The sequence below is a fragment of the Drosophila virilis genome, unplaced genomic scaffold, assembly GCF_030788295.1.
Source record: "Drosophila virilis strain 15010-1051.87 unplaced genomic scaffold, Dvir_AGI_RSII-ME tig00001934, whole genome shotgun sequence".
Classification (NCBI taxonomy): domain Eukaryota; kingdom Metazoa; phylum Arthropoda; class Insecta; order Diptera; family Drosophilidae; genus Drosophila; species Drosophila virilis.
In genome coordinates this window covers 112,701-140,080 of record NW_027212870.1, presented here as the reverse complement: position 1 = coordinate 140,080, position 27,380 = coordinate 112,701, and the positions used below count along the sequence as shown (strand labels likewise).

At 34.3% G+C, this 27,380-nt stretch overlaps 3 non-coding genes and 5 pseudogenes across 3 annotated transcripts; all 8 read right to left on the bottom strand.

Annotated features, from left to right (window-relative positions):
• Positions 1-301: 301 nt before the first annotated feature.
• On the bottom strand, positions 302-480 carry LOC116650101 (5.8S ribosomal RNA). The gene has a single exon (XR_011417353.1). It is a non-coding gene; the product is annotated as a 5.8S ribosomal RNA (ribosomal RNA).
• Positions 481-3,708: 3,228 nt separating this feature from the next.
• LOC116650095 (5.8S ribosomal RNA) lies at positions 3,709-3,861 on the bottom strand (annotated as a pseudogene).
• A 3,228-nt stretch (positions 3,862-7,089) lies between these two features.
• Positions 7,090-7,242, bottom strand: LOC116650094 (5.8S ribosomal RNA; annotated as a pseudogene).
• A 3,221-nt stretch (positions 7,243-10,463) lies between these two features.
• On the bottom strand, positions 10,464-10,639 carry LOC116650103 (5.8S ribosomal RNA). The gene has a single exon (XR_011417355.1). It is a non-coding gene; the product is annotated as a 5.8S ribosomal RNA (ribosomal RNA).
• Positions 10,640-13,890: 3,251 nt separating this feature from the next.
• LOC116650099 (5.8S ribosomal RNA) lies at positions 13,891-14,043 on the bottom strand (annotated as a pseudogene).
• A 3,240-nt stretch (positions 14,044-17,283) lies between these two features.
• LOC6636521 (5.8S ribosomal RNA) lies at positions 17,284-17,462 on the bottom strand. The gene has a single exon (XR_049256.2). It is a non-coding gene; the product is annotated as a 5.8S ribosomal RNA (ribosomal RNA).
• A 4,562-nt stretch (positions 17,463-22,024) lies between these two features.
• Positions 22,025-22,177, bottom strand: LOC116650098 (5.8S ribosomal RNA; annotated as a pseudogene).
• A 4,583-nt stretch (positions 22,178-26,760) lies between these two features.
• Positions 26,761-26,913, bottom strand: LOC116650097 (5.8S ribosomal RNA; annotated as a pseudogene).
• Between the last annotated feature and the right edge of the window lie 467 nt (positions 26,914-27,380).

The following is a 27,380-nucleotide window of genomic DNA, read 5'->3' as shown; positions in this document are numbered from 1 at the left end:
TACACAGTGCGCAAGCACATACCCGCATTCGTCTCGATCTCAAGACGCGACCGACCCTCAATCAAGATGAGCAGATCGTCCGCATACGCACAACATTTACACATCTGCTCAAGCTGCACCAGCAAGGGGTCCATCATGAGGTTCCAAATGAATGGGCCACAGAAAGATCCCTGCGGGCAGCCACGAACAACATTTACGCTCACACATTCACTACATCCATATATATATTAATATTATGAATAATTTATGCATATGCTTGAAACTTCGAAAAATTTTAAACAACTTAATTAGCAAAGTCTTACAACCCTCAACCATATGTAGTCCAAGCAGCACTATAAAATTAATTAAAGTACAAAACAGCATGGACTGCGATATGCGTTCAAAATGTCGATGTTCATGTGTCCTGCAGTTCACACGATGACGCACAGTTTGCTGCGTTCTTCATCAACCCATGAGCCGAGTGATCCACCGCTTAGAGTGATAATTTATATTGGTTTATTTCATTACGTCACAAATGTTTTTATTGAAAGAAATTAAAAATACACCATTTTACTGGCATATATCAATTCCTTCAATAAAATTGTTTATACCTTAATTGTGTTGCGAAATGTCTTAGTTTTACATATACTTTAAAAATATGGTATGAATAAAATTTTTATATAGATACAAGAATTAAATATTTGTATAGAAATATGCAAAGCATTAACCTGAAAACAGGTACAACACATAAAATTTAGGTTGTTGTGTTTATATAATGTATGCGCATATAAAAATGAACAATACATCTGTGCAATGCATGTATATTATGGTACATATACACGCAAGTTTTTCATCATTAAAACGCATAAAAACAGACAAATCCCAAATTAAAAATGGCAGATATTATATTAATATATATTAATTTGGCATAAGTATGTGTAAATGTTTTAAATGATTATTCATTTATATTCAGAAAAATTTTACTTATTTCTATATATAAAAATGAATAAAAATGAATAATCAAGTTCGGTCAACTTTTGCGGAACAAACGCAACACACAAGGCGTCACAGTGATCACGTCCGGAGATCTTACTAAATAATTCAATCGGTAGCAGCGACTGGCACTGTGTACAAAGGGCAGGGACGTTATTTACTGGGAATTCCAAGTTCATGTGAACAGTTTCAGTTCACAATCCCAAGCATGAAAGTGGCTCAGCGGTTTACCCGGACCTCTCGGTCTAGGAAATACACGTTGATACTTTCATTGTAGCGCGCGTGCAGCCCAGGACATCTAAGGACATCACAGACCTGTTATTGCTCAATCTCATTATTGCTAGACGCAGTTTGTCCATTTCAGAAGCTAGTATCCTTATAATGGGGCAAACCAACAGGTAGGGCTCCACTTATATAAACACATTCAAACACAATAAACATTTTACTGCCACTATGAATGAACGCTATATAAGCTTCAACACCATAATCCTGAAGATATCTATTTAATATATTTGAGTCTCGTTCGTTATCGGAATTAACCAGACAAATCACTCCACGAACTAAGAACGGCCATGCACCACCACCCATAGATTCGAGAAAGAGCTGTCGATCGGACATACACACTTATGTTCGAACCTGGTAAGTTTTCCCGTGTTGAGTAAAATAAAGCCGCAGGCTACACTCGTGGCAGTGCCCTTCCGTCAATTCCTTTAAGTTTCAGCTTTGCAACCATACTTCCCCCGGAGCCCGAAAGCTTTGGTTTCCCGGGAAGCGACTGAGAGAGCCATAAAAGTAGCTACACCCAATTGCTAGCTGGCATCGTTTATGGTTAGAGCTAGGGCGGTATCTGATCGGCTTCGAACCTCTAACTTTCGTTCTTGATTAATGAAAGCATCTTTGGCAAATGCTTTCGCTTAAGCAAGTCTTACGACGGTCCAAGAATTTCACCTCTCGCGTCGTAATACTAATGCCCCCAAACTGTTTCTATTAATCAGTACCTCTTGATCCATCCATCCAACCAATGAAAGCAGAACAGAGGTCTTATTTCATTATCCCATGTACAGAATATTCAGGCATTTGAGGCCTGCTTAAATCACTCTAATTTGTTCAAAGTAATTGTACCGGCCCACAATAACACTCGATAAAGAGCACTATTGCAGGCTTTTAACTACAACGAATATATAAAAATATACAAGTATTTAATTTAATATAAGAACTCCACCGGTAATACGCTTACATACATAAAGGTATAGTACTAACTACAATTGTAAGTTGTACTACCCGTATGAAGCACAAGCTCAACTACGAACGTTTTAACCGCAACAACTTTAATATACGCTATTGGAGCTGGAATTACCGCGGCTGCTGGCACCAGACTTGCCCTCCAATAGGTCCTTGTTAAAGGATTTAAAGTGTACTTGTTCCAATTACAGGGCCTCGGATATGAGTCCTGTATTGTTATTTTTCGTCACTACCTCCACGAGCTGGGAATGGGTAATTTACGCGCCTGCTGCCTTCCTTAGATGTGGTAGCCGTTTCTCAGGCTCCCTCTCCGGAATCGAACCCTGATTCCCCGTTACCCGTTGCAACCATGGTAGTCCTAGATACTACCATCAAAAGTTGATAGGGCAGACATTTGAAAGATCTGTCGTCGGTACAAGACCATAAGATCTGCATGTTATCTAGAGTTCAACCAATAAAACGATCTTGCGATCGCTTGGTTTTAGCCTAATAAAAGCACATGTTCCAAAAGGTCCGTGTTTTAATTGCATGTATTAGCTCTAGAATTACCACAGTTATCCAAGTAACTGTTAACGATCTAAGGAACCATAACTGATATAATGAGCCTTTTGCGGTTTCACTGTTAATTCGTGTGTACTTAGACATGCATAGCTTAATCTTTGAGACAAGCATATAACTACTGGCAGGATCAATCAGAATAATGTTTTTATAATTTGTATGTACAAAATATACATACATATTTACAAAATGTATTTACATTACAACTTAATATATTTTTGAATAAAAAATATACTATAGATATTAATGTTAAATATAAACGAATATGGCCATTGTTACATAGCATTTCATGTTCGGTAATTTACGTTTCACATTTTTTAAAATTCACCACATATTATATCTATATGAAAATATATACAATTCGTTCAAAAATATCTTTATATGTACACTTACTTAATATATATTTTATCACACATTGTTTAATACCATAATGGAATAAACACTTTAATTTTGATGACAAACTTGATAATTTATTTATATGTATAAATTATGTATGCATAACTTGCAAACATAATTATGCGATAAAAATATATTAAGTAAAACAAGTCACATACTATATTAAATAGTATGTAAAATGTTAAAGTTTCAATTATGACAAATATTTAAAATAATTACAAAAATTTTAGAAACTTTCTTTCCAGCGTACTTATCGTCCATACATCTGTATGAATCGAATTTCCACTGGATGCAATTGTTAAATTTTACGATAAAAGGAAACCCATTTGTTTACTCGATGTAGTAACAATAAAATTATTACAAACAACACATCTTGGCTTGAAAGTTTCACAATTATCTTTTTTTCTTAATATATATATCTAATAATTTATGCATATCAGGGATATCTATCCAATAATATACAATATGCTTAAAACTTCGAAAAATTTTAAACAACTTAATTAGCAAAGTCTTACAAACCTCAACCATATGCAGTCCAAGCAGCACTATAAAATTAATAAAAGTACAAAACAGCACGGACTGCGATATGCGTTCAAAATGTCGATGTTCATGTGTCCTGCAGTTCACACGATGACGCACAGTTTGCTGCGTTCTTCATCGACCCATGAGCCGAGTGATCCACCGCTTAGAGTGATAATTTATATTGGTTTATTTCATTACGTCACAAATGTTTTTATTGAAAGAAATTAAAAATACACCATTTTACTGGCATACATCAATTCCTTCAATAAAATTGTTTATACCTAAATTGTGTTGCGAAATGTCTTAGTTTTACATATACTTTAAAAATATGGTATGAATAAAATTTTTATATAGATACAAGAATTAAATATTTTTATAGAAATATGCAAAGCATTAACCTGAAAACAGGTACAACACATAAAATTTAGGTTGTTGTGTTTATATAATGTATGCGCATATAAAAATGAACAATACATCTGTGCAACGCATGTATATTATGGTACATATACACGCAAGTTTTTCATCATTAAAACGCATAAAAACAGACAAATCCCAAATTAAAAATGGCAGATATTATATTAATATATATTAATTTGGCATAAGTATGTGTAAATGTTTTAAATGATTATTCATTTATATTCAGAAAAATTTTACTTATTTCTATATATAAAAATGAATAAAAATGAATAATCAAGTTCGGTCAACTTTTGCGGAACAAACGCAACACACAAGGCGTCACAGTTATCACGTCCGGAGATCTCACTAAATAATTTAATCGGTAGCAGCGACGGGCACTGTGTACAAAGGGCAGGGACGTTATTTACTGGGAATTTCAAGTTCATGTGAACAGTTTCAGTTCACAATCCCAAGCATGAAAGTGGCTCAGCGGTTTACCCGGACCTCTCGGTCTAGGAAATACACGTTGATACTTTCATTGTAGCGCGCGTGCAGCCCAGGACATCTAAGGACATCACAGACCTGTTATTGCTCAATCTCATTATTGCTAGACGCAGTTTGTCCATTTCAGAAGCTAGTATCCTTATAATGGGGCAAACCAACAGGTAGGGCTCCACTTATATAAACACATTCAAACACAATAAACATTTTACTGCCACTATGAATGAACGCTATATAAGCTTCAACACCATAATCCTGAAGATATCTATTTAATATATTTGAGTCTCGTTCGTTATCGGAATTAACCAGACAAATCACTCCACGAACTAAGAACGGCCATGCACCACCACCCATAGATTCGAGAAAGAGCTGTCGATCGGACATACACACTTATGTTCGAACCTGGTAAGTTTTCCCGTGTTGAGTAAAATAAAGCCGCAGGCTACACTCGTGGCGGTGCCCTTCCGTCAATTCCTTTAAGTTTCAGCTTTGCAACCATACTTCCCCCGGAGCCCAAAAGCTTTGGTTTCCCGGGAAGCGACTGAGAGAGCCATAAAAGTAGCTACACCCAATTGCTAGCTGGCATCGTTTATGGTTAGAGCTAGGGCGGTATCTGATCGGCTTCGAACCTCTAACTTTCGTTCTTGATTAATGAAAGCATCTTTGGCAAATGCTTTCGCTTAAGCAAGTCTTACGACGGTCCAAGAATTTCACCTCTCGCGTCGTAATACTAATGCCCCCAAACTGTTTCTATTAATCAGTACCTCTTGATCCATCCATCCAACCAATGAAAGCAGAACAGAGGTCTTATTTCATTATCCCATGTACAGAATATTCAGGCATTTGAGGCCTGCTTAAATCACTCTAATTTGTTCAAAGTAATTGTACCGGCCCACAATAACACTCGATAAAGAGCACTATTGCAGGCTTTTAACTACAACGAATATATAAAAATATACAAGTATTTAATTTAATATAAGAACTCCACCGGTAATACGCTTACATACATAAAGGTATAGTACTAACTACAATTGTAAGTTGTACTACCCGTATGAAGCACAAGCTCAACTACGAACGTTTTAACCGCAACAACTTTAATATACGCTATTGGAGCTGGAATTACCGCGGCTGCTGGCACCAGACTTGCCCTCCAATAGGTCCTTGTTAAAGGATTTAAAGTGTACTTGTTCCAATTACAGGGCCTCGGATATGAGTCCTGTATTGTTATTTTTCGTCACTACCTCCACGAGCTGGGAGTGGGTAATTTACGCGCCTGCTGCCTTCCTTAGATGTGGTAGCCGTTTCTCAGGCTCCCTCTCCGGAATCGAACCCTGATTCCCCGTTACCCGTTGCAACCATGGTAGTCCTAGATACTACCATCAAAAGTTGATAGGGCAGACATTTGAAAGATCTGTCGTCGGTACAAGACCATAAGATCTGCATGTTATCTAGAGTTCAACCAATAAAACGATCTTGCGATCGCTTGGTTTTAGCCTAATAAAAGCACATGTTCCAAAAGGTCCGTGTTTTAATTGCATGTATTAGCTCTAGAATTACCACAGTTATCCAAGTAACTGTTAACGATCTAAGGAACCATAACTGATATAATGAGCCTTTTGCGGTTTCACTGTTAATTCGTGTGTACTTAGACATGCATAGCTTAATCTTTGAGACAAGCATATAACTACTGGCAGGATCAATCAGAATAATGTTTTTATAATTTGTATGTACAAAATATACATACATATTTACAAAATGTATTTACATTACAACTTAATATATTTTTGAATAAAAAATATACTATAGATATTAATGTTAAATATAAACGAATATGGCCATTGTTACATAGCATTTCATGTTCGGTAATTTACGTTTCACATTTTTTAAAATTCACCACATATTATATCTATATGAAAATATATACAATTCGTTCAAAAATATCTTTATATGTACACTTACTTAATATATATTTTATCACACATTGTTTAATACCATAATGGAATAAACACTTTAATTTTGATGACAAACTTGATAATTTATTTATATGTATAAATTATGTATGCATAACTTGCAAACATAATTATGCGATAAAAATATATTAAGTAAAACAAGTCACATACTATATTAAATAGTATGTAAAATGTTAAAGTTTCAATTATGACAAATATTTAAAATAATTACAAAAATTTTAGAAACTTTCTTTCCAGCGTACTTATCGTCCATACATCTGTATGAATCGAATTTCCACTGGATGCAATTGTTAAATTTTACGATAAAAGGAAACCCATTTGTTTACTCGATGTAGTAACAATAAAATTATTACAAACAACACATCTTGGCTTGAAAGTTTTACAATTATCTTTTTTTCTTAATATATATATCTAATAATTTATGCATATCAGGGATATCTATCCAATAATATACCATATGCTTAAAACTTCGAAAAATTTTAAACAACTTAATTAGCAAAGTCTTACAAACCTCAACCATATGCAGTCCAAGCAGCACTATAAAATTAATAAAAGTACAAAACAGCACGGACTGCGATATGCGTTCAAAATGTCGATGTTCATGTGTCCTGCAGTTCACACGATGACGCACAGTTTGCTGCGTTCTTCATCGACCCATGAGCCGAGTGATCCACCGCTTAGAGTGATAATTTATATTGGTTTATTTCATTACGTCACAAATGTTTTTATTGAAAGAAATTAAAAATACACCATTTTACTGGCATACATCAATTCCTTCAATAAAATTGTTTATACCTAAATTGTGTTGCGAAATGTCTTAGTTTTACATATACTTTAAAAATATGGTATGAATAAAATTTTTATATAGATACAAGAATTAAATATTTTTATAGAAATATGCAAAGCATTAACCTGAAAACAGGTACAACACATAAAATTTAGGTTGTTGTGTTTATATAATGTATGCGCATATAAAAATGAACAATACATCTGTGCAACGCATGTATATTATGGTACATATACACGCAAGTTTTTCATCATTAAAACGCATAAAAACAGACAAATCCCAAATTAAAAATGGCAGATATTATATTAATATATATTAATTTGGCATAAGTATGTGTAAATGTTTTAAATGATTATTCATTTATATTCAGAAAAATTTTACTTATTTCTATATATAAAAATGAATAAAAATGAATAATCAAGTTCGGTCAACTTTTGCGGAACAAACGCAACACACAAGGCGTCACAGTTATCACGTCCGGAGATCTCACTAAATAATTTAATCGGTAGCAGCGACGGGCACTGTGTACAAAGGGCAGGGACGTTATTTACTGGGAATTTCAAGTTCATGTGAACAGTTTCAGTTCACAATCCCAAGCATGAAAGTGGCTCAGCGGTTTACCCGGACCTCTCGGTCTAGGAAATACACGTTGATACTTTCATTGTAGCGCGCGTGCAGCCCAGGACATCTAAGGACATCACAGACCTGTTATTGCTCAATCTCATTATTGCTAGACGCAGTTTGTCCATTTCAGAAGCTAGTATCCTTATAATGGGGCAAACCAACAGGTAGGGCTCCACTTATATAAACACATTCAAACACAATAAACATTTTACTGCCACTATGAATGAACGCTATATAAGCTTCAACACCATAATCCTGAAGATATCTATTTAATATATTTGAGTCTCGTTCGTTATCGGAATTAACCAGACAAATCACTCCACGAACTAAGAACGGCCATGCACCACCACCCATAGATTCGAGAAAGAGCTGTCGATCGGACATACACACTTATGTTCGAACCTGGTAAGTTTTCCCGTGTTGAGTAAAATAAAGCCGCAGGCTACACTCGTGGCGGTGCCCTTCCGTCAATTCCTTTAAGTTTCAGCTTTGCAACCATACTTCCCCCGGAGCCCAAAAGCTTTGGTTTCCCGGGAAGCGACTGAGAGAGCCATAAAAGTAGCTACACCCAATTGCTAGCTGGCATCGTTTATGGTTAGAGCTAGGGCGGTATCTGATCGGCTTCAAACCTCTAACTTTCGTTCTTGATTAATGAAAGCATCTTTGGCAAATGCTTTCGCTTAAGCAAGTCTTACGACGGTCCAAGAATTTCACCTCTCGCGTCGTAATACTAATGCCCCCAAACTATTTCTATTAATCAGTACCTCTTGATCCATCCATCCAACCAATGAAAGCAGAACAGAGATCTTATTTCATTATCCCATGTACAGAATATTCAGGCATTTGAGGCCTGCTTAAATCACTCTAATTTGTTCAAAGTAATTGTACCAGCCCACAATAACACTCGATAAAGAGCACTATTGCAGGCTTTTAACTACAACGAATATATAAAAATATACAAGTATTTAATTTAATATAAGAACTCCACCGGTAATACGCTTACATACATAAAGGTATAGTACTAACTACAATTGTAAGTTGTACTACCCGTATGAAGCACAAGCTCAACTACGAACGTTTTAACCGCAACAACTTTAATATACGCTATTGGAGCTGGAATTACCGCGGCTGCTGGCACCAGACTTGCCCACCAATAAGTTTTTGTTAAAGGATTAAAAGTGTACTTATTCCAATTACAGGGCCTCGGATATGAGTCCTGTATTGTTATTTTTCGTCACTACCTCCACGAGCTGGGAGTGGGTAATTTACGCGCCTGCTGCCTTCCTTAGATGTGGTAGCCGTTTCTCAGGCTCCCTCTCCGGAATCGAACCCTGATTCCCCGTTACCCGTTGCAACCATGGTAGTCCTAGATACTACCATCAAAAGTTGATAGGGCAGACATTTGAAAGATCTGTCGTCGGTACAAGACCATAAGATCTGCATGTTATCTAGAGTTCAACCAATAAAACAATCTTGCGATCGCTTGGTTTTAGCCTAATAAAAGCACACGTTCCAAAAGGTCCGTGTTTTAATTGCATGTATTAGCTCTAGAATTACCACAGTTATCCAAGTAACTGTTAACGATCTAAGGAACCATAACTGATATAATGAGCCTTTTGCGGTTTCACTGTTAATTCGTGTGTACTTAGACATGCATAGCTTAATCTTTGAGACAAGCATATAACTACTGGCAGGATCAATCAGAATAATGTTTTTATAATTTGTATGTACAAAATATACATACATATTTACAAAATGTATTTACATTACAACTTAATATATTTTTGAATAAAAAATATACTATAGATATAGATGGTTACATAGCATTTCATGTTCGGTAATTTACGTTTCACATTTTTTAAGATTCACCACATATTATGTCTATATGAAAATATATACAATTCGTTCAAAAATATCTTTATATGTACACTTACTTAATATATATTTTATCACACATTGTTTAATACCATAATGGAATAAACACTTTAATTTTGATTACAAACTTGATAATTTATTTATATGTATAAATTATGTATGCATAACTTGCAAACATAATTATGTGATAAAAATATATTAAGTAAAACAAGTCACATACTATATTAAATAGTATGTAAAATGTTAAAGTTTCAATTATGACAAATATTTAAAATAATTTCAAAAATTTTAGAAACTTTTTTTCCAGCGTACTAATCGTCCATACATCTGTATGAATCGAATTTCCACTGGATGCAATTGTTAAATTTTACGATAAAAGGAAACCCATTTGTTTACTCGATGTAGTAACAATAAAATTATTACAAACAACACATCTTGGCTTGAAAGTTTTACAATTATCTTTTTTTCTTAATATCGTAAGCCAAATGTTATACAACATAACAAATAACGATATCTAATAATTTATGCATATCAGGGATATCAGGGATATCTATCCAATAATATACCATATGCTTAAAAACTTCGAAAAATTTTAAACAACTTAATTAGCAAAGTCTTACAAACCTCAACCATATGTAGTCCAAGCAGCACTATAAATTAATAAAGTACAAAACAGCATGGACTGCGATATGCGTTCAAAATGTCGATGTTCATGTGTCCTGCAGTTCACACGATGACGCACAGTTTGCTGCGTTCTTCATCGATCCATGAGCCGAGTGATCCACCGCTTAGAGTGATAATTTATATTGGTTTATTTCATTACGTCACAAATGTTTTTATTGAAAGAAATTAAAAATACACCATTTTACTGGCATACATCAATTCCTTCAATAAAATTGTTTATACCTAAATTGTGTTGCGAAATGTCTTAGTTTTACATATACTTTAAAAATATGGTATGAATAAAATTTTTATATAGATACAAGAATTAAATATTTTTATAGAAATATGCAAAGCATTATACCTGAAAACAGGTACAACACATAAAATTTGGTTGTTGCGTTTATATAATGTATGCGCATATAAAAATGAACAATACATCTGTGCAACGCATGTATATTATGGTACATATACACGCAAGTTTTTCATCATTAAAACGCATAAAAACAGACAAATCCCAAATTAAAAATGGCAGATATTATATTAATATATATTAATTTGGCATAAGTATGTGTAAATGGTATAAATGATTATTCATTTCTATTCAGAAAAATTTTACTTATTTCTATATATAAAAATGAACATTATACAATAATGATCCTTCACCTGTAAATAATCAAGTTCGGTCAACTTTTGGGGAAAAAACGCAACACACAAGGCGTCACAGTGATCACGTCCGGAGATCTCACTAAATAATTCAATCGGTAGCAGCGACGGGCAGTATGTACAAAGGGCAGGGACGTAATTTACTGGGAATTCCAAGTTCATGTGAACAGTTTCAGTTCACAATCCCAAGCATGAAAGTGGTTCAGCGGCTTACCCGGACCTCTCGGTCTAGAAAATACACGTTGATACTTTCATTGTAGCGCGCGTGCAGCCCAGGACATCTAAGGACATCACAGACCTGTTATTGCTCAATCTCATTATTGCTAGACGCAGTTTGTCCATTTCAGAAGCTAGTATCCTTATAATGGGGCAAACCAACAGGTACGGCTCCACTTATATAAACACATTCAAACACAATAAACATTTTACTGCCACTATGAATGAACGCTATATAAGCTTCAACACCATAATCCTGAAAATATCTATTTAATATATTTGAGTCTTGTTCGCTATCGGAATTAACCAGACAAATCACTCCACGAACTAAGAACGGCCATGCACCACCACCCATAGATTCGATAAAGAGCTGTCGATCGGACATACACACTTATGTTCGAACCTGGTAAGTTTTCCCGTGTTGAGTAAAATAAAGCCGCAGGCTACACTCGTGGCGGTGCCCTTCCGTCAATTCCTTTAAGTTTCAGCTTTGCAACCATACTTCCCCCGGAGCCCAAAAGCTTTGGTTTCCCGGGAAGCGACTGAGAGAGCCATAAAAGTAGCTACACCCAATTGCTAGCTGGCATCGTTTATGGTTAGAGCTAGGGTGGTATCTGATCGCCTTCGAACCTCTAACTTTCGTTCTTGATTAATTAAAACATCTTTGGCAAATGCTTTCGCTTAAGCAAGTCTTACGACGGTCCAAGAATTTCACCTCTCGCGTCGTAATACTAATGCCCCCTAAACTGTTTCTATTAATCAGTACCTCTTGATCCATCCATCCAACCAATGAAAGCAGAACAGAGGTCTTATTTCATTATCCCATGTACAGAATATTCAGGCATTTGAGGCCTGCTTAAATGACTCTAATTTGTTCAAAGTAATTGTACCGGCCCACAATAACACTCGATAAAGAGCACTATTGCAGGCTTTTAACTACAACGAATATATAAAAATATACAAGTATTTAATTTAATATAAGAACTCCACCGGTAATACGCTTACATACATAAAGGTATAGTACTAACTACAATTGTAAGTTGTACTACCCGTATGAAGCACAAGTTCAACTACGAACGTTTTAACCGCAACAACTTTAATATACGCTATTGGAGCTGGAATTACCGCGGCTGCTGGCACCAGACTTGCCCTCCAATAGGTCCTTGTTAAAGGATTTAAAGTGTACTTATTCCAATTACAGGGCCTCGGATATGAGTCCTGTATTGTTATTTTTCGTCACTACCTCCACGAGCTGGGAGTGGGTAATTTACGCGCCTGCTGCCTTCCTTAGATGTGGTAGCCGTTTCTCAGGCTCCCTCTCCGGAATCGAACCCTGATTCCCCGTTACCCGTTGCAACCATGGTAGTCCTAGATACTACCATCAAAAGTTGATAGGGCAGACATTTGAAAGATCTGTCGTCGGTACAAGACCATAAGATGTGCATGTTATCTAGAGTTCAACCAATAAAACGATCTTGCGATCGCTTGGTTTTAGCCTAATAAAAGCACACGTTCCAAAAGGTCCGTGTTTTAATTGCATGTATTAGCTCTAGAATTACCACAGTTATCCAAGTAACTGTTAACGATCTAAGGAACCATAACTGATATAATGAGCCTTTTGCGGTTTCACTGTTAATTCGTGTGTACTTAGACATGCATAGCTTAATCTTTGAGACAAGCATATAACTACTGGCAGGATCAATCAGAATAATGTTTTTATAATTTGTATGTACAAAATATACATACATATTTACAAAATGTATTTACATTACAACTTAATATATTTTTGAATAAAAAATATACTATAGATATTAATGTTAAATATAAACGAATATGGCCATTGTTACATAGCATTTCATGTTCGGTAATTTACGTTTCACATTTTTTAAGATTCACCACATATTATGTCTATATGAAAATATATACAATTCGTTCAAAAATATCTTTATATGTACACTTACTTAATATATATTTTATCACACATTGTTTAATACCATAATGGAATAAACACTTTAATTTTGATGACAAACTTGATAATTTATTTATATGTATAAATTATGTATGCATAACTTGCAAACATAATTATGCGATAAAAATATATTAAGTAAAACAAGTCACATACTATATTAAATAGTATGTAAAATGTTAAAGTTTCAATTATGACAAATATTTAAAATAATTACAAAAATTTTAGAAACTTTCTTTCCAGCGTACTTATCGTCCATACATCTGTATGAATCGAATTTCCACTGGATGCAATTGTTAAATTTTACGATAAAAGGAAACCCATTTGTTTACTCGATGTAGTAACAATAAAATTATTACAAACAACACATCTTGGCTTGAAAGTTTCACAATTATCTTTTTTTCTTAATATATATATCTAATAATTTATGCATATCAGGGATATCTATCCAATAATATACCATATGCTTAAAAACTACGAAAAATTTTAAACAACTTAATTAGCAAAGTCTTACAAACCTCAACCATATGTAGTCCAAGCAGCACTATAAAATTAATAAAAGTACAAAACAGCATGGACTGCGATATGCGTTCAAAATGTCGATGTTCATGTGTCCTGCAGTTCACACGATGACGCACAGTTTGCTGCGTTCTTCATCGACCCATGAGCCGAGTGATCCACCGTTTAGAGTGATAATTTATATTGGTTTATTTCATTACGTCACAAATGTTTTTATTGAAAGAAATTAAAAATACACCATTTTACTGGCATACATCAATTCCTTCAATAAAATTGTTTATACCTAAATTCTGTTGCGAAATGTCTTAGTTTTACATATACTTTAAAAATATGGTATGAATAAAATTTTTATATAGATACAAGAATTAAATATTTGTATAGAAATATGCAAAGCATTAACCTGAAAACAGGTACAACACATAAAATTTAGGTTGTTGCGTTTATATAATGTATGCGCATATAAAAATGCACAATACATCTGTGCAACGCATGTATATTATGGTACATATACACGCAAGTTTTTCATCATTAAAACGCATAAAAACAGACAAATCCCAAATTAAAAATGGCAGATATTATATTAATATATATTCATTTGGCATAAGTATGTGTAAATGGTATAAATGATTATTCATTTATATTCAGAAAAATTTTACTTATTTCTATATATAAAAATGAACATTATACAATAATGATCCTTCACCTGTAAATAATCAAGTTCGGTCAACTTTTGGGGAACAAACGCAACACACAAGGCGTCACAGTGATCACGTCCGGAGATCTCACTAAATAATTCAATCGGTAGCAGCGACGGGCAGTATGTACAAAGGGCAGGGACGTAATTTACTGGGAATTCCAAGTTCATGTGAACAGTTTCAGTTCACAATCCCAAGCATGAAAGTGGTTCAGCGGCTTACCCGGACCTCTCGGTCTAGGAAATACACGTTGATACTTTCATTGTAGCGCGCATGCAGCCCAGGACATCTAAGGACATCACAGACCTGTTATTGCTCAATCTCATTATTGCTAGACGCAGTTTGTCCATTTCAGAAGCTAGTATCCTTATAATGGGGCAAACCAACAGGTAGGGCTCCACTTATATAAACACATTCAAACACAATAAACATTTTACTGCCACTTTGAATGAACGCTATATAAGCTTCAACACCATAATCCTGAAAATATCTATTTAATATATTTGAGTCTTGTTCGCTATCGGAATTAACCAGACAAATCACTCCACGAACTAAGAACGGCCATGCACCACCACCCATAGATTCGATAAAGAGCTATCGATCGGACATACACACTTATGTTCGAACCTGGTAAGTTTTCCCGTGTTGAGTAAAATAAAGCCGCAGGCTACACTCGTGGCGGTGCCCTTCCGTCAATTCCTTTAAGTTTCAGCTTTGCAACCATACTTCCCCCGGAGCCCAAAAGCTTTGGTTTCCCGGGAAGCGACTGAGAGAGCCATAAAAGTAGCTACACCCAATTGCTAGCTGGCATCGTTTATGGTTAGAGCTAGGGCGGTATCTGATCGCCTTCGAACCTCTAACTTTTGTTCTTGATTAATTAAAACATCTTTGGCAAATGCTTTCGCTTAAGCAAGTCTTACGACGGTCCAAGAATTTCACCTCTCGCGTCGTAATACTAATGCCCCCAAACTGTTTCTATTAATCAGTACCTCTTGATCCATCCATCCAACCAATGAGAGCAGAACAGAGGTCTTATTTCATTATCCCATGTACAGAATATTCAGGCATTTGAGGCCTGCTTAAAGCACTCTAATTTGTTCAAAGTAATTGTACCGGCCCACAATAACACTCGATAAAGAGCACTATTGCAGGCTTTTAACTACAACGAATATGTAAAAATATACAAGTATTTAATTTAATATAAGAACTCCACCGGTAATACGCTTACATACATAAAGGTATAGTACTAACTACAATTGTAAGTTGTACTACCCGTATGAAGCACAAGTTCAACTACGAACGTTTTAACCGCAACAACTTTAATATACGCTATTGGAGCTGGAATTACCGCGGCTGCTGGCACCAGACTTGCCCTCCAATAGGTCCTTGTTAAAGGATTTAAAGTGTACTTATTCCAATTACAGGGCCTCGGATATGAGTCCTGTATTGTTATTTTTCGTCACTACCTCCACGAGCTGGGAGTGGGTAATTTACGCGCCTGCTGCCTTCCTTAGATGTGGTAGCCGTTTCTCAGGCTCCCTCTCCGGAATCGAACCCTGATTCCCCGTTACCCGTTGCAACCATGGTAGTCCTAGATACTACCATCAAAAGTTGATAGGGCAGACATTTGAAAGATCTGTCGTCGGTACAAGACCATACGATCTGCATGTTATCTAGAGTTCAACCAATAAAACGATCTTGCGATCGCTTGGTTTTAGCCTAATAAAAGCACACGTTCCAAAAGGTCCGTGTTTTAATTGCATGTATTAGCTCTAGAATAACCACAGTTATCCAAGTAACTGTTAACGATCTAAGGAACCATAACTGATATAATGAGCCTTTTGCGGTTTCACTGTTAATTCGTGTGTACTTAGACATGCATAGCTTAATCTTTGAGACAAGCATATAACTACTGGCAGGATCAATCAGAATAATGTTTTTATAATTTGTATGTACAAAATATACATACATATTTACAAAATGTATTTACATTACAACTTAATATATTTTTGAATAAAAAATATATTATAGATATAGATGGTTACATAGCATTTCATGTTCGGTAATTTACGTTTCACATTTTTTAAGATTCACCACATATTATGTCTATATGAAAATATATACAATTCGTTCAAAAATATCTTTATATGTACACTTACTTAATATATATTTTATCACACATTGTTTAATACCATAATGGAATAAACACTTTAATTTTGATGACAAACTTGATAATTTATTTATATGTATAAATTATGTATGCATAACTTGCAAACATAATTATGCGATAAAAATATATTAAGTAAAACAAGTCACATACTATATTAAATAGTATGTAAAATGTTAAAGTTTCAATTATGACAAATATTTAAAATAATTTCAAAAATTTTAGAAACTTTTTTTCCAGCGTACTAATCGTCCATACATCTGTATGAATCGAATTTCCACTGGATGCAATTGTTAAATTTTACGATAAAAGGAAACCCATTTGTTTACTCGATGTAGTAACAATAAAATTATTACAAACAACACATCTTGGCTTGAAAGTTTTACAATTATCTTTTTTTCTTAATATCGTAAGCCAAATGTTATACAACATAACAAATAACGATATCTAATAATTTATGCATATCAGGGATATCAGGGATATCTATCCAATAATATACCATATGCTTGAAACTTCGAAAAATTTTAAACAACTTAATTAGCAAAGTGTTACAACCCTCAACCATATGTAGTCCAAGCAGCACTATAAAATTAATTAAAGTACAAAACAGCATGGACTGCGATATGCGTTCAAAATGTCGATGTTCATGTGTCCTGCAGTTCACACGATGACGCACAGTTTGCTGCGTTCTTCATCGACCCATGAGCCGAGTGATCCACCGCTTAGAGTGATAATTTATATTGGTTTATTTCATTACGTCACAAATGTTTTTATTGAAAGAAATTAAAATACACCATTTTACTGGCATACATCAATTCCTTCAATAAAATTGTTTATACCTAAATTGTGTTGCGAAATGTCTTAGTTTTACATATACTTTAAAAATATGGTATGAATAAAATTTTTATATAGATACAAGAATTAAATATTTGTATAGAAATATGCAAAGCATTAACCTGAAAACAGGTACAACACATAAAATTTAGGTTGTTGTGTTTATATAATGTATGCGCATATAAAAATGAACAATACATCTGTGCAATGCATGTATATTATGGTACATATACACGCAAGTTTTTCATCATTAAAACGCATAAAAACAGACAAATCCCATATTAAAAATGGCAGATATTATATTAATATATATTAATTTGGCATAAGTATGTGTAAATGTTTTAAATGATTATTCATTTATATTCAGAAAAATTTTACTTATTTCTATATATAAAAATGAATAAAAATGAATAATCAAGTTCGGTCAACTTTTGCGGAACAAACGCAACACACAAGGCGTCACAGTGATCACGTCCGGAGATCTCACTAAATAATTCAATCGGTAGCAGCGACGGGCACTGTGTACAAAGGGCAGGGACGTTATTTACTGGGAATTCCAAGTTCATGTGAACAGTTTCAGTTCACAATCCCAAGCATGAAAGTGGCTCAGCGGCTTACCCGGACCTCTCGGTCTAGGAAATACACGTTGATACTTTCATTGTAGCGCGCGTGCAGCCCAGGACATCTAAGGACATCACAGACCTGTTATTGCTCAATCTCATTATTGCTAGACGCAGTTTGTCCATTTCAGAAGCTAGTATCCTTATAATGGGGCAAACCAACAGGTAGGGCTCCACTTATATAAACACATTCAAACACAATAAACATTTTACTGCCACTATGAATGAACGCTTTATAAGCTTCAACACCATAATCCTGAAGATATCTATTTAATATATTTGAGTCTCGTTCGTTATCGGAATTAACCAGACAAATCACTCCACGAACTAAGAACGGCCATGCACCACCACCCATAGATTCGAGAAAGAGCTGTCGATCGGACATACACACTTATGTTCGAACCTGGTAAGTTTTCCCGTGTTGAGTAAAATAAAGCCGCAGGCTACACTCGTGGCGGTGCCCTTCCGTCAATTCCTTTAAGTTTCAGCTTTGCAACCATACTTCCCCCGGAGCCCAAAAGCTTTGGTTTCCCGGGAAGCGACTGAGAGAGCCATAAAAGTAGCTACACCCAATTGCTAGCTGGCATCGTTTATGGTTAGAGCTAGGGCGGTATCTGATCGGCTTCGAACCTCTAACTTTCGTTCTTGATTAATGAAAGCATCTTTGGCAAATGCTTTCGCTTAAGCAAGTCTTACGACGGTCCAAGAATTTCACCTCTCGCGTCGTAATACTAATGCCCCCAAACTGTTTCTATTAATCAGTACCTCTTGATCCATCCATCCAACCAATGAAAGCAGAACAGAGGCCTTATTTCATTATCCCATGTACAGAATATTCAGGCATTTGAGGCCTGCTTAAATCACTCTAATTTGTTCAAAGTAATTGTACCGGCCCACAATAACACTCGATAAAGAGCACTATTGCAGGCTTTTAACTACAACGAATATATAAAAATATACAAGTATTTAATTTAATATAAGAACTCCACCGGTAATACGCTTACATACATAAAGGTATAGTACTAACTACAATTGTAAGTTGTACTACCCGTATGAAGCACAAGCTCAACTACGAACGTTTTAACCGCAACAACTTTAATATACGCTATTGGAGCTGGAATTACCGCGGCTGCTGGCACCAGACTTGCCCTCCAATAGGTCCTTGTTAAAGGATTTAAAGTGTACTTATTCCAATTACAGGGCCTCGGATATGAGTCCTGTATTGTTATTTTTCGTCACTACCTCCACGAGCTGGGAGTGGGTAATTTACGCGCCTGCTGCCTTCCTTAGATGTGGTAGCCGTTTCTCAGGCTCCCTCTCCGGAATCGAACCCTGATTCCCCGTTACCCGTTGCAACCATGGTAGTCCTAGATACTACCATCAAAAGTTGATAGGGCAGACATTTGAAAGATCTGTCGTCGGTACAAGACCATAAGATCTGCATGTTATCTAGAGTTCAACCAATAAAACGATCTTGCGATCGCTTGGTTTTAGCCTAATAAAAGCACACGTTCCAAAAGGTCCGTGTTTTAATTGCATGTATTAGCTCTAGAATTACCACAGTTATCCAAGTAACTGTTAACGATCTAAGGAACCATAACTGATATAATGAGCCTTTTGCGGTTTCACTGTTAATTCGTGTGTACTTAGACATGCATAGCTTAATCTTTGAGACAAGCATATAACTACTGGCAGGATCAATCAGAATAATGTTTTTATAATTTGTATGTACAAAATATACATACATATTTACAAAATGTATTTACATTACAACTTAATATATTTTTGAATAAAAAATATACTATAGATATAGATGGTTACATAGCATTTCATGTTCGGTAATTTACGTTTCACATTTTTTAAGATTCACCACATATTATATCTATATGAAAATATATACAATTCGTTCAAAAATATCTTTATATGTACACTTACTTAATATATATTTTATCACACATTGTTTAATACCATAATGGAATAAACACTTTAATTTTGATGACAAACTTGATAATTTATTTATATGTATAAATTATGTATGCATATTATGCATAACTTGCAAACATAATTATGCGATAAAAATATATTAAGTAAAACAAGTCACATACTATATTAAATAGTATGTAAAATGTTAAAGTTTCAATTATGACAAATATTTAAAATAATTTCAAAAATTTTAGAAACTTTTTTTCCAGCGTACTAATCGTCCATACATCTGTATGAATCGAATTTCCACTGGATGCAATTGTTAAATTTTACGATAAAAGGAAACCCATTTGTTTACTCGATGTAGTAACAATAAAATTATTACAAACAACACATCTTGGCTTGAAAGTTTCACAATTATCTTTTTTTCTTAATATATATATCTAATAATTTATGCATATCAGGGATATCAGGGATATCTATCCAATAATACAACTTTAATATACGCTATTGGAGCTGGAATTACCGCGGCTGCTGGCACCAGACTTGCCCTCCAATAGGTCCTTGTTAAAGGATTTAAAGTGTACTTATTCCAATTACAGGGCCTCGGATATGAGTCCTGTATTGTTATTTTTCGTCACTACCTCCACGAGCTGGGAGTGGGTAATTTACGCGCCTGCTGCCTTCCTTAGATGTGGTAGCCGTTTCTCAGGCTCCCTCTCCGGAATCGAACCCTGATTCCCCGTTACTCGTTGCAACCATGGTAGTCCTAGATACTACCATCAAAAGTTGATAGGGCAGACATTTGAAAGATCTGTCGTCGGTACAAGACCATAAGATCTGCATGTTATCTAGAGTTCAACCAATAAAACGATCTTGCGATCGCTTGGTTTTAGCCTAATAAAAGCACACGTTCCAAAAGGTCCGTGTTTTAATTGCATGTATTAGCTCTAGAATTACCACAGTTATCCAAGTAACTGTTAACGATCTAAGGAACCATAACTGATATAATGAGCCTTTTGCGGTTTCACTGTTAATTCGTGTGTACTTAGACATGCATAGCTTAATCTTTGAGACAAGCATATAACTACTGGCAGGATCAATCAGAATAATGTTTTTATAATTTGTATGTACAAAATATACATATATATTTACAAAATGTATTTACATTACAACTTAATATATTTTTGAATAAAAAATATACTATAGATATTAATGTTAAATATAAACGAATATGGCCATTGTTACATAGCATTTCATGTTCGGTAATTTACGTTTCACATTTTTTAAGATTCACCACATATTATGTCTATATGAAAATATATACAATTCGTTCAAAAATATCTTTATATGTACACTTACTTAATATATATTTTATCACACATTGTTTAATACCATAATGGAATAAACACTTTAATTTTGATGACAAACTTGATAATTTATTTATATGTATAAATTATGTATGCATATTATGCATAACTTGCAAACATAATTATGCGATAAAAATATATTAAGTAAAACAAGTCACATACTATATTAAATAGTATGTAAAATGTTAAAGTTTCAATTATGACAAATATTTAAAATAATTTCAAAAATTTTAGAAACTTTCTTTCCAGCGTACTTATCGTCCATACATCTGTATGAATCGAATTTCCACTGGATGCAATTGTTAAATTTTACGATAAAAGGAAACCCATTTGTTTACTCGATGTAGTAACAATAAAATTATTACAAACAACACATCTTGGCTTGAAAGTTTCACAATTATCTTTTTTTCTTAATATATATATCTAATAATTTATGCATATCAGGGATATCTATCCAATAATATACCATATGCTTAAAAACTACGAAAAATTTTAGACAACTTAATTAGCAAAGTCTTACAAACCTCAACCATATGTAGTCCAAGCAGCACTATAAAATTAATAAAAGTACAAAACAGCATGGACTGCGATATGCGTTCAAAATGTCGATGTTCATGTGTCCTGCAGTTCACACGATGACGCACAGTTTGCTGCGTTCTTCATCGACCCATGAGCCGAGTGATCCACCGTTTAGAGTGATAATTTATATTGGTTTATTTCATTACGTCACAAATGTTTTTATTGAAAGAAATTAAAAATACACCATTTTACTGGCATACATCAATTCCTTCAATAAAATTGTTTATACCTAAATTCTGTTGCGAAATGTCTTAGTTTTACATATACTTTAAAAATATGGTATGAATAAAATTTTTATATAGATACAAGAATTAAATATTTTTATAGAAATATGCAAAGCATTAACCTGAAAACAGGTACAACACATAAAATTTAGGTTGTTGTGTTTATATAATGTATGCGCATATAAAAATGCACAATACATCTGTGCAACGCATGTATATTATGGTACATATACACGCAAGTTTTTCATCATTAAAACGCATAAAAACAGACAAATCCCAAATTAAAAATGGCAGATATTATATTAATATATATTCATTTGGCATAAGTATGTGTAAATGGTATAAATGATTATTCATTTATATTCAGAAAAATTTTACTTATTTTTATATATAAAAATGAACATTATACAATAATGATCCTTCACCTGTAAATAATCAAGTTCGGTCAACTTTTGGGGAACAAACGCAACACACAAGGCGTCACAGTGATCACGTCCGGAGATCTCACTAAATAATTCAATCGGTAGCAGCTACGGGCAGTGTGTACAAAGGGCAGGGACGTAATTTACTGGGAATTCCAAGTTCATGTGAACAGTTTCAGTTCACAATCCCAAGCATGAAAGTGGTTCAGCGGCTTACCCGGACCTCTCGGTCTAGGAAATACACGTTGATACTTTCATTGTAGCGCGCATGCAGCCCAGGACATCTAAGGACATCACAGACCTGTTATTGCTCAATCTCATTATTGCTAGACGCAGTTTGTCCATTTCAGAAGCTAGTATCCTTATAATGGGGCAAACCAACAGGTACGGCTCCACTTATATAAACACATTCAAACACAATAAACATTTTACTGCCACTTTGAATGAACGCTATATAAGCTTCAACACCATAATCCTGAAAATATCTATTTAATATATTTGAGTCTTGTTCGCTATCGGAATTAACCAGACAAATCACTCCACGAACTAAGAACGGCCATGCACCACCACCCATAGATTCGATAAAGAGCTGTCGATCGGACATACACACTTATGTTCGAACCTGGTAAGTTTTCCCGTGTTGAGTAAAATAAAGCCGCAGGCTACAATCGTGGCGGTGCCCTTCCGTCAATTCCTTTAAGTTTCAGCTTTGCAACCATACTTCCCCCGGAGCCCAAAAGCTTTGGTTTCCCGGGAAGCGACTGAGAGAGCCATAAAAGTAGCTACACCCAATTGCTAGCTGGCATCGTTTATGGTTAGAGCTAGGGCGGTATCTGATCGGCTTCGAACCTCTAACTTTCGTTCTTGATTAATGAAAGCATCTTTGGCAAATGCTTTCGCTTAAGCAAGTCTTACGACGGTCCAAGAATTTCACCTCTCGCGTCGTAATACTAATGCCCCCAAACTGTTTCTATTAATCAGTACCTCTTGATCCATCCATCCAACCAATGAAAGCAGAACAGAGGTCTTATTTCATTATCCCATGTACAGAATATTCAGGCATTTGAGGCCTGCTTAAATCACTCTAATTTGTTCAAAGTAATTGTACCGGCCCACAATAACACTCGATAAAGAGCACTATTGCAGGCTTTTAACTACAACGAATATATAAAAATATACAAGTATTTAATTTAATATAAGAACTCCACCGGTAATACGCTTACATACATAAAGGTATAGTATTAACTACAATTGTAAGTTGTACTACCCGTATGAAGCACAAGTTCAACTACGAACGTTTTAACCGCAACAACTTTAATATACGCTATTGGAGCTGGAATTACCGCGGCTGCTGGCACCAGACTTGCCCACCAATAAGTCCCTGTTAAAGGATTAAAAGTGTACTTATTCCAATTACAGGGCCTCGGATATGAGTCCTGTATTGTTATTTTTCGTCACTACCTCCACGAGCTGGGAGTGGGTAATTTACGCGCCTGCTGCCTTCCTTAGATGTGGTAGCCGTTTCTCAGGCTCCCTCTCCGGAATCGAACCCTGATTCCCCGTTACCCGTTGCAACCATGGTAGTCCTAGATACTACCATCAAAAGTTGATAGGGCAGACATTTGAAAGATCTGTCGTCGGTACAAGACCATAAGATCTGCATGTTATCTAGAGTTCAACCAATAAAACGATCTTGCGATCGCTTGGTTTTAGCCTAATAAAAGCACACGTTCCAAAAGGTCCGTGTTTTAATTGCATGTATTAGCTCTAGAATTACCACAGTTATCCAAGTAACTGTTAACGATCTAAGGAACCATAACTGATATAATGAGCCTTTTGCGGTTTCACTGTTAATTCGTGTGTACTTAGACATGCATAGCTTAATCTTTGAGACAAGCATATAACTACTGGCAGGATCAATCAGAATAATGTTTTTATAATTTGTATGTACAAAATATACATACATATTTACAAAATGTATTTACATTACAACTTAATATATTTTTGAATAAAAAATATACTATAGATATAGATGGTTACATAGCATTTCATGTTCGGTAATTTACGTTTCACATTTTTTAAGATTCACCACATATTATATCTATATGAAAATATATACAATTCGTTCAAAAATATCTTTATATGTACACTTACTTAATATATATTTTATCACACATTGTTTAATACCATAATGGAATAAACACTTTAATTTTGATGACAAACTTGATAATTTCTTATATGTATAAATTATGTATGCATATTATGCATAACTTGCAAACATAATTATGCGATAAAAATATATTAAGTAAAACAAGTCACATACTATATTAAATAGTATGTAAAATGTTAAAGTTTCAATTATGACAAATATTTAAAATAATTTCAAAAATTTTAGAAACTTTTTTTCCAGCGTACTAATCGTCCATACATCTGTATGAATCGAATTTCCACTGGATGCAATTGTTAAATTTTACGATAAAAGGAAACCCATTTGTTTACTCGATGTAGTAACAATAAAATTATTACAAACAACACATCTTGGCTTGAAAGTTTCACAATTATCTTTTTTTCTTAATATATATATCTAATAATTTATGCATATCAGGGATATCAGGGATATCTATCCAATAATACAACTCTAATATACGCTATTGGAGCTGGAATTACCGCGGCTGCTGGCACCAGACTTGCCCTCCAATAGGTCCTTGTTAAAGGATTTAAAGTGTACTTATTCCAATTACAGGGCCTCGGATATGAGTCCTGTATTGTTATTTTTCGTCACTACCTCCACGAGCTGGGAGTGGGTAATTTACGCGCCTGCTGCCTTCCTTAGATGTGGTAGCCGTTTCTCAGGCTCCCTCTCCGGAATCGAACCCTGATTCCCCGTTACTCGTTGCAACCATGGTAGTCCTAGATACTACCATCAAAAGTTGATAGGGCAGACATTTGAAAGATCTGTCGTCGGTACATGACCATAAGATCTGCATGTTATCTAGAGTTCAACCAATAAAACGATCTTGCGATCGCTTGGTTTTAGCCTAATAAAAGCACACGTTCCAAAAGGTCCGTGTTTTAATTGCATGTATTAGCTCTAGAATTACCACAGTTATCCAAGTAACTGTTAACGATCTAAGGAACCATAACTGATATAATGAGCCTTTTGCGGTTTCACTGTTAATTCGTGTGTACATAGACATGCATAGCTTAATCTTTGAGACAAGCATATAACTACTGGCAGGATCAATCAGAATAATGTTTTTATAATTTGTATGTACAAAATATACATATATATTTACAAAATGTATTTACATTACAACTTAATATATTTTTGAATAAAAAATATACTATAGATATTAATGTTAAATATAAAGGAATATGGCCATTGTTACATAGCATTTCATGTTCGGTAATTTACGTTTCACATTTTTTAAGATTCACCACATATTATGTCTATATGAAAATATATACAATTCGTTCAAAAATATCTTTATATGTACACTTACTTAATATATATTTTATCACACATTGTTTAATACCATAATGGAATAAACACTTTAATTTTGATGACAAACTTGATAATTTATTTATATGTATAAATTATGTATGCATATTATGCATAACTTGCAAACATAATTATGCGATAAAAATATATTAAGTAAAACAAGTCACATACTATATTAAATAGTATGTAAAATGTTAAAGTTTCAATTATGACAAATATTTAAAATAATTACAAAAATTTTAGAAACTTTCTTTCCAGCGTACTTATCGTCCATACATCTGTATGAATCGAATTTCCACTGGATGCAATTGTTAAATTTTACGATAAAAGGAAACCCATTTGTTTACTCGATGTAGTAACAATAAAATTATTACAAACAACACATCTTGGCTTGAAAGTTTCACAATTATCTTTTTTTCTTAATATATATATCTAATAATTTATGCATATCAGGGATATCTATCCAATAATATACCATATGCTTAAAAACTACGAAAAATTTTAAACAACTTAATTAGCAAAGTCTTACAAACCTCAACCATATGTAGTCCAAGCAGCACTATAAAATTAATAAAAGTACAAAACAGCATGGACTGCGATATGCGTTCAAAATGTCGATGTTCATGTGTCCTGCAGTTCACACGATGACGCACAGTTTGCTGCGTTCTTCATCGACCCATGAGCCGAGTGATCCACCGTTTAGAGTGATAATTTATATTGGTTTATTTCATTACGTCACAAATGTTTTTATTGAAAGAAATTAAAAATACACCATTTTACTGGCATACATCAATTCCTTCAATAAAATTGTTTATACCTAAATTCTGTTGCGAAATGTCTTAGTTTTACATATACTTTAAAAATATGGTATGAATAAAATTTTTATATAGATACAAGAATTAAATATTTTTATAGAAATATGCAAAGCATTAACCTGAAAACAGGTACAACACATAAAATTTAGGTTGTTGTGTTTATATAATGTATGCGCATATAAAAATGCACAATACATCTGTGCAACGCATGTATATTATGGTACATATACACGCAAGTTTTTCATCATTAAAACGCATAAAAACAGACAAATCCCAAATTAAAAATGGCAGATATTATATTAATATATATTCATTTGGCATAAGTATGTGTAAATGGTATAAATGATTATTCATTTATA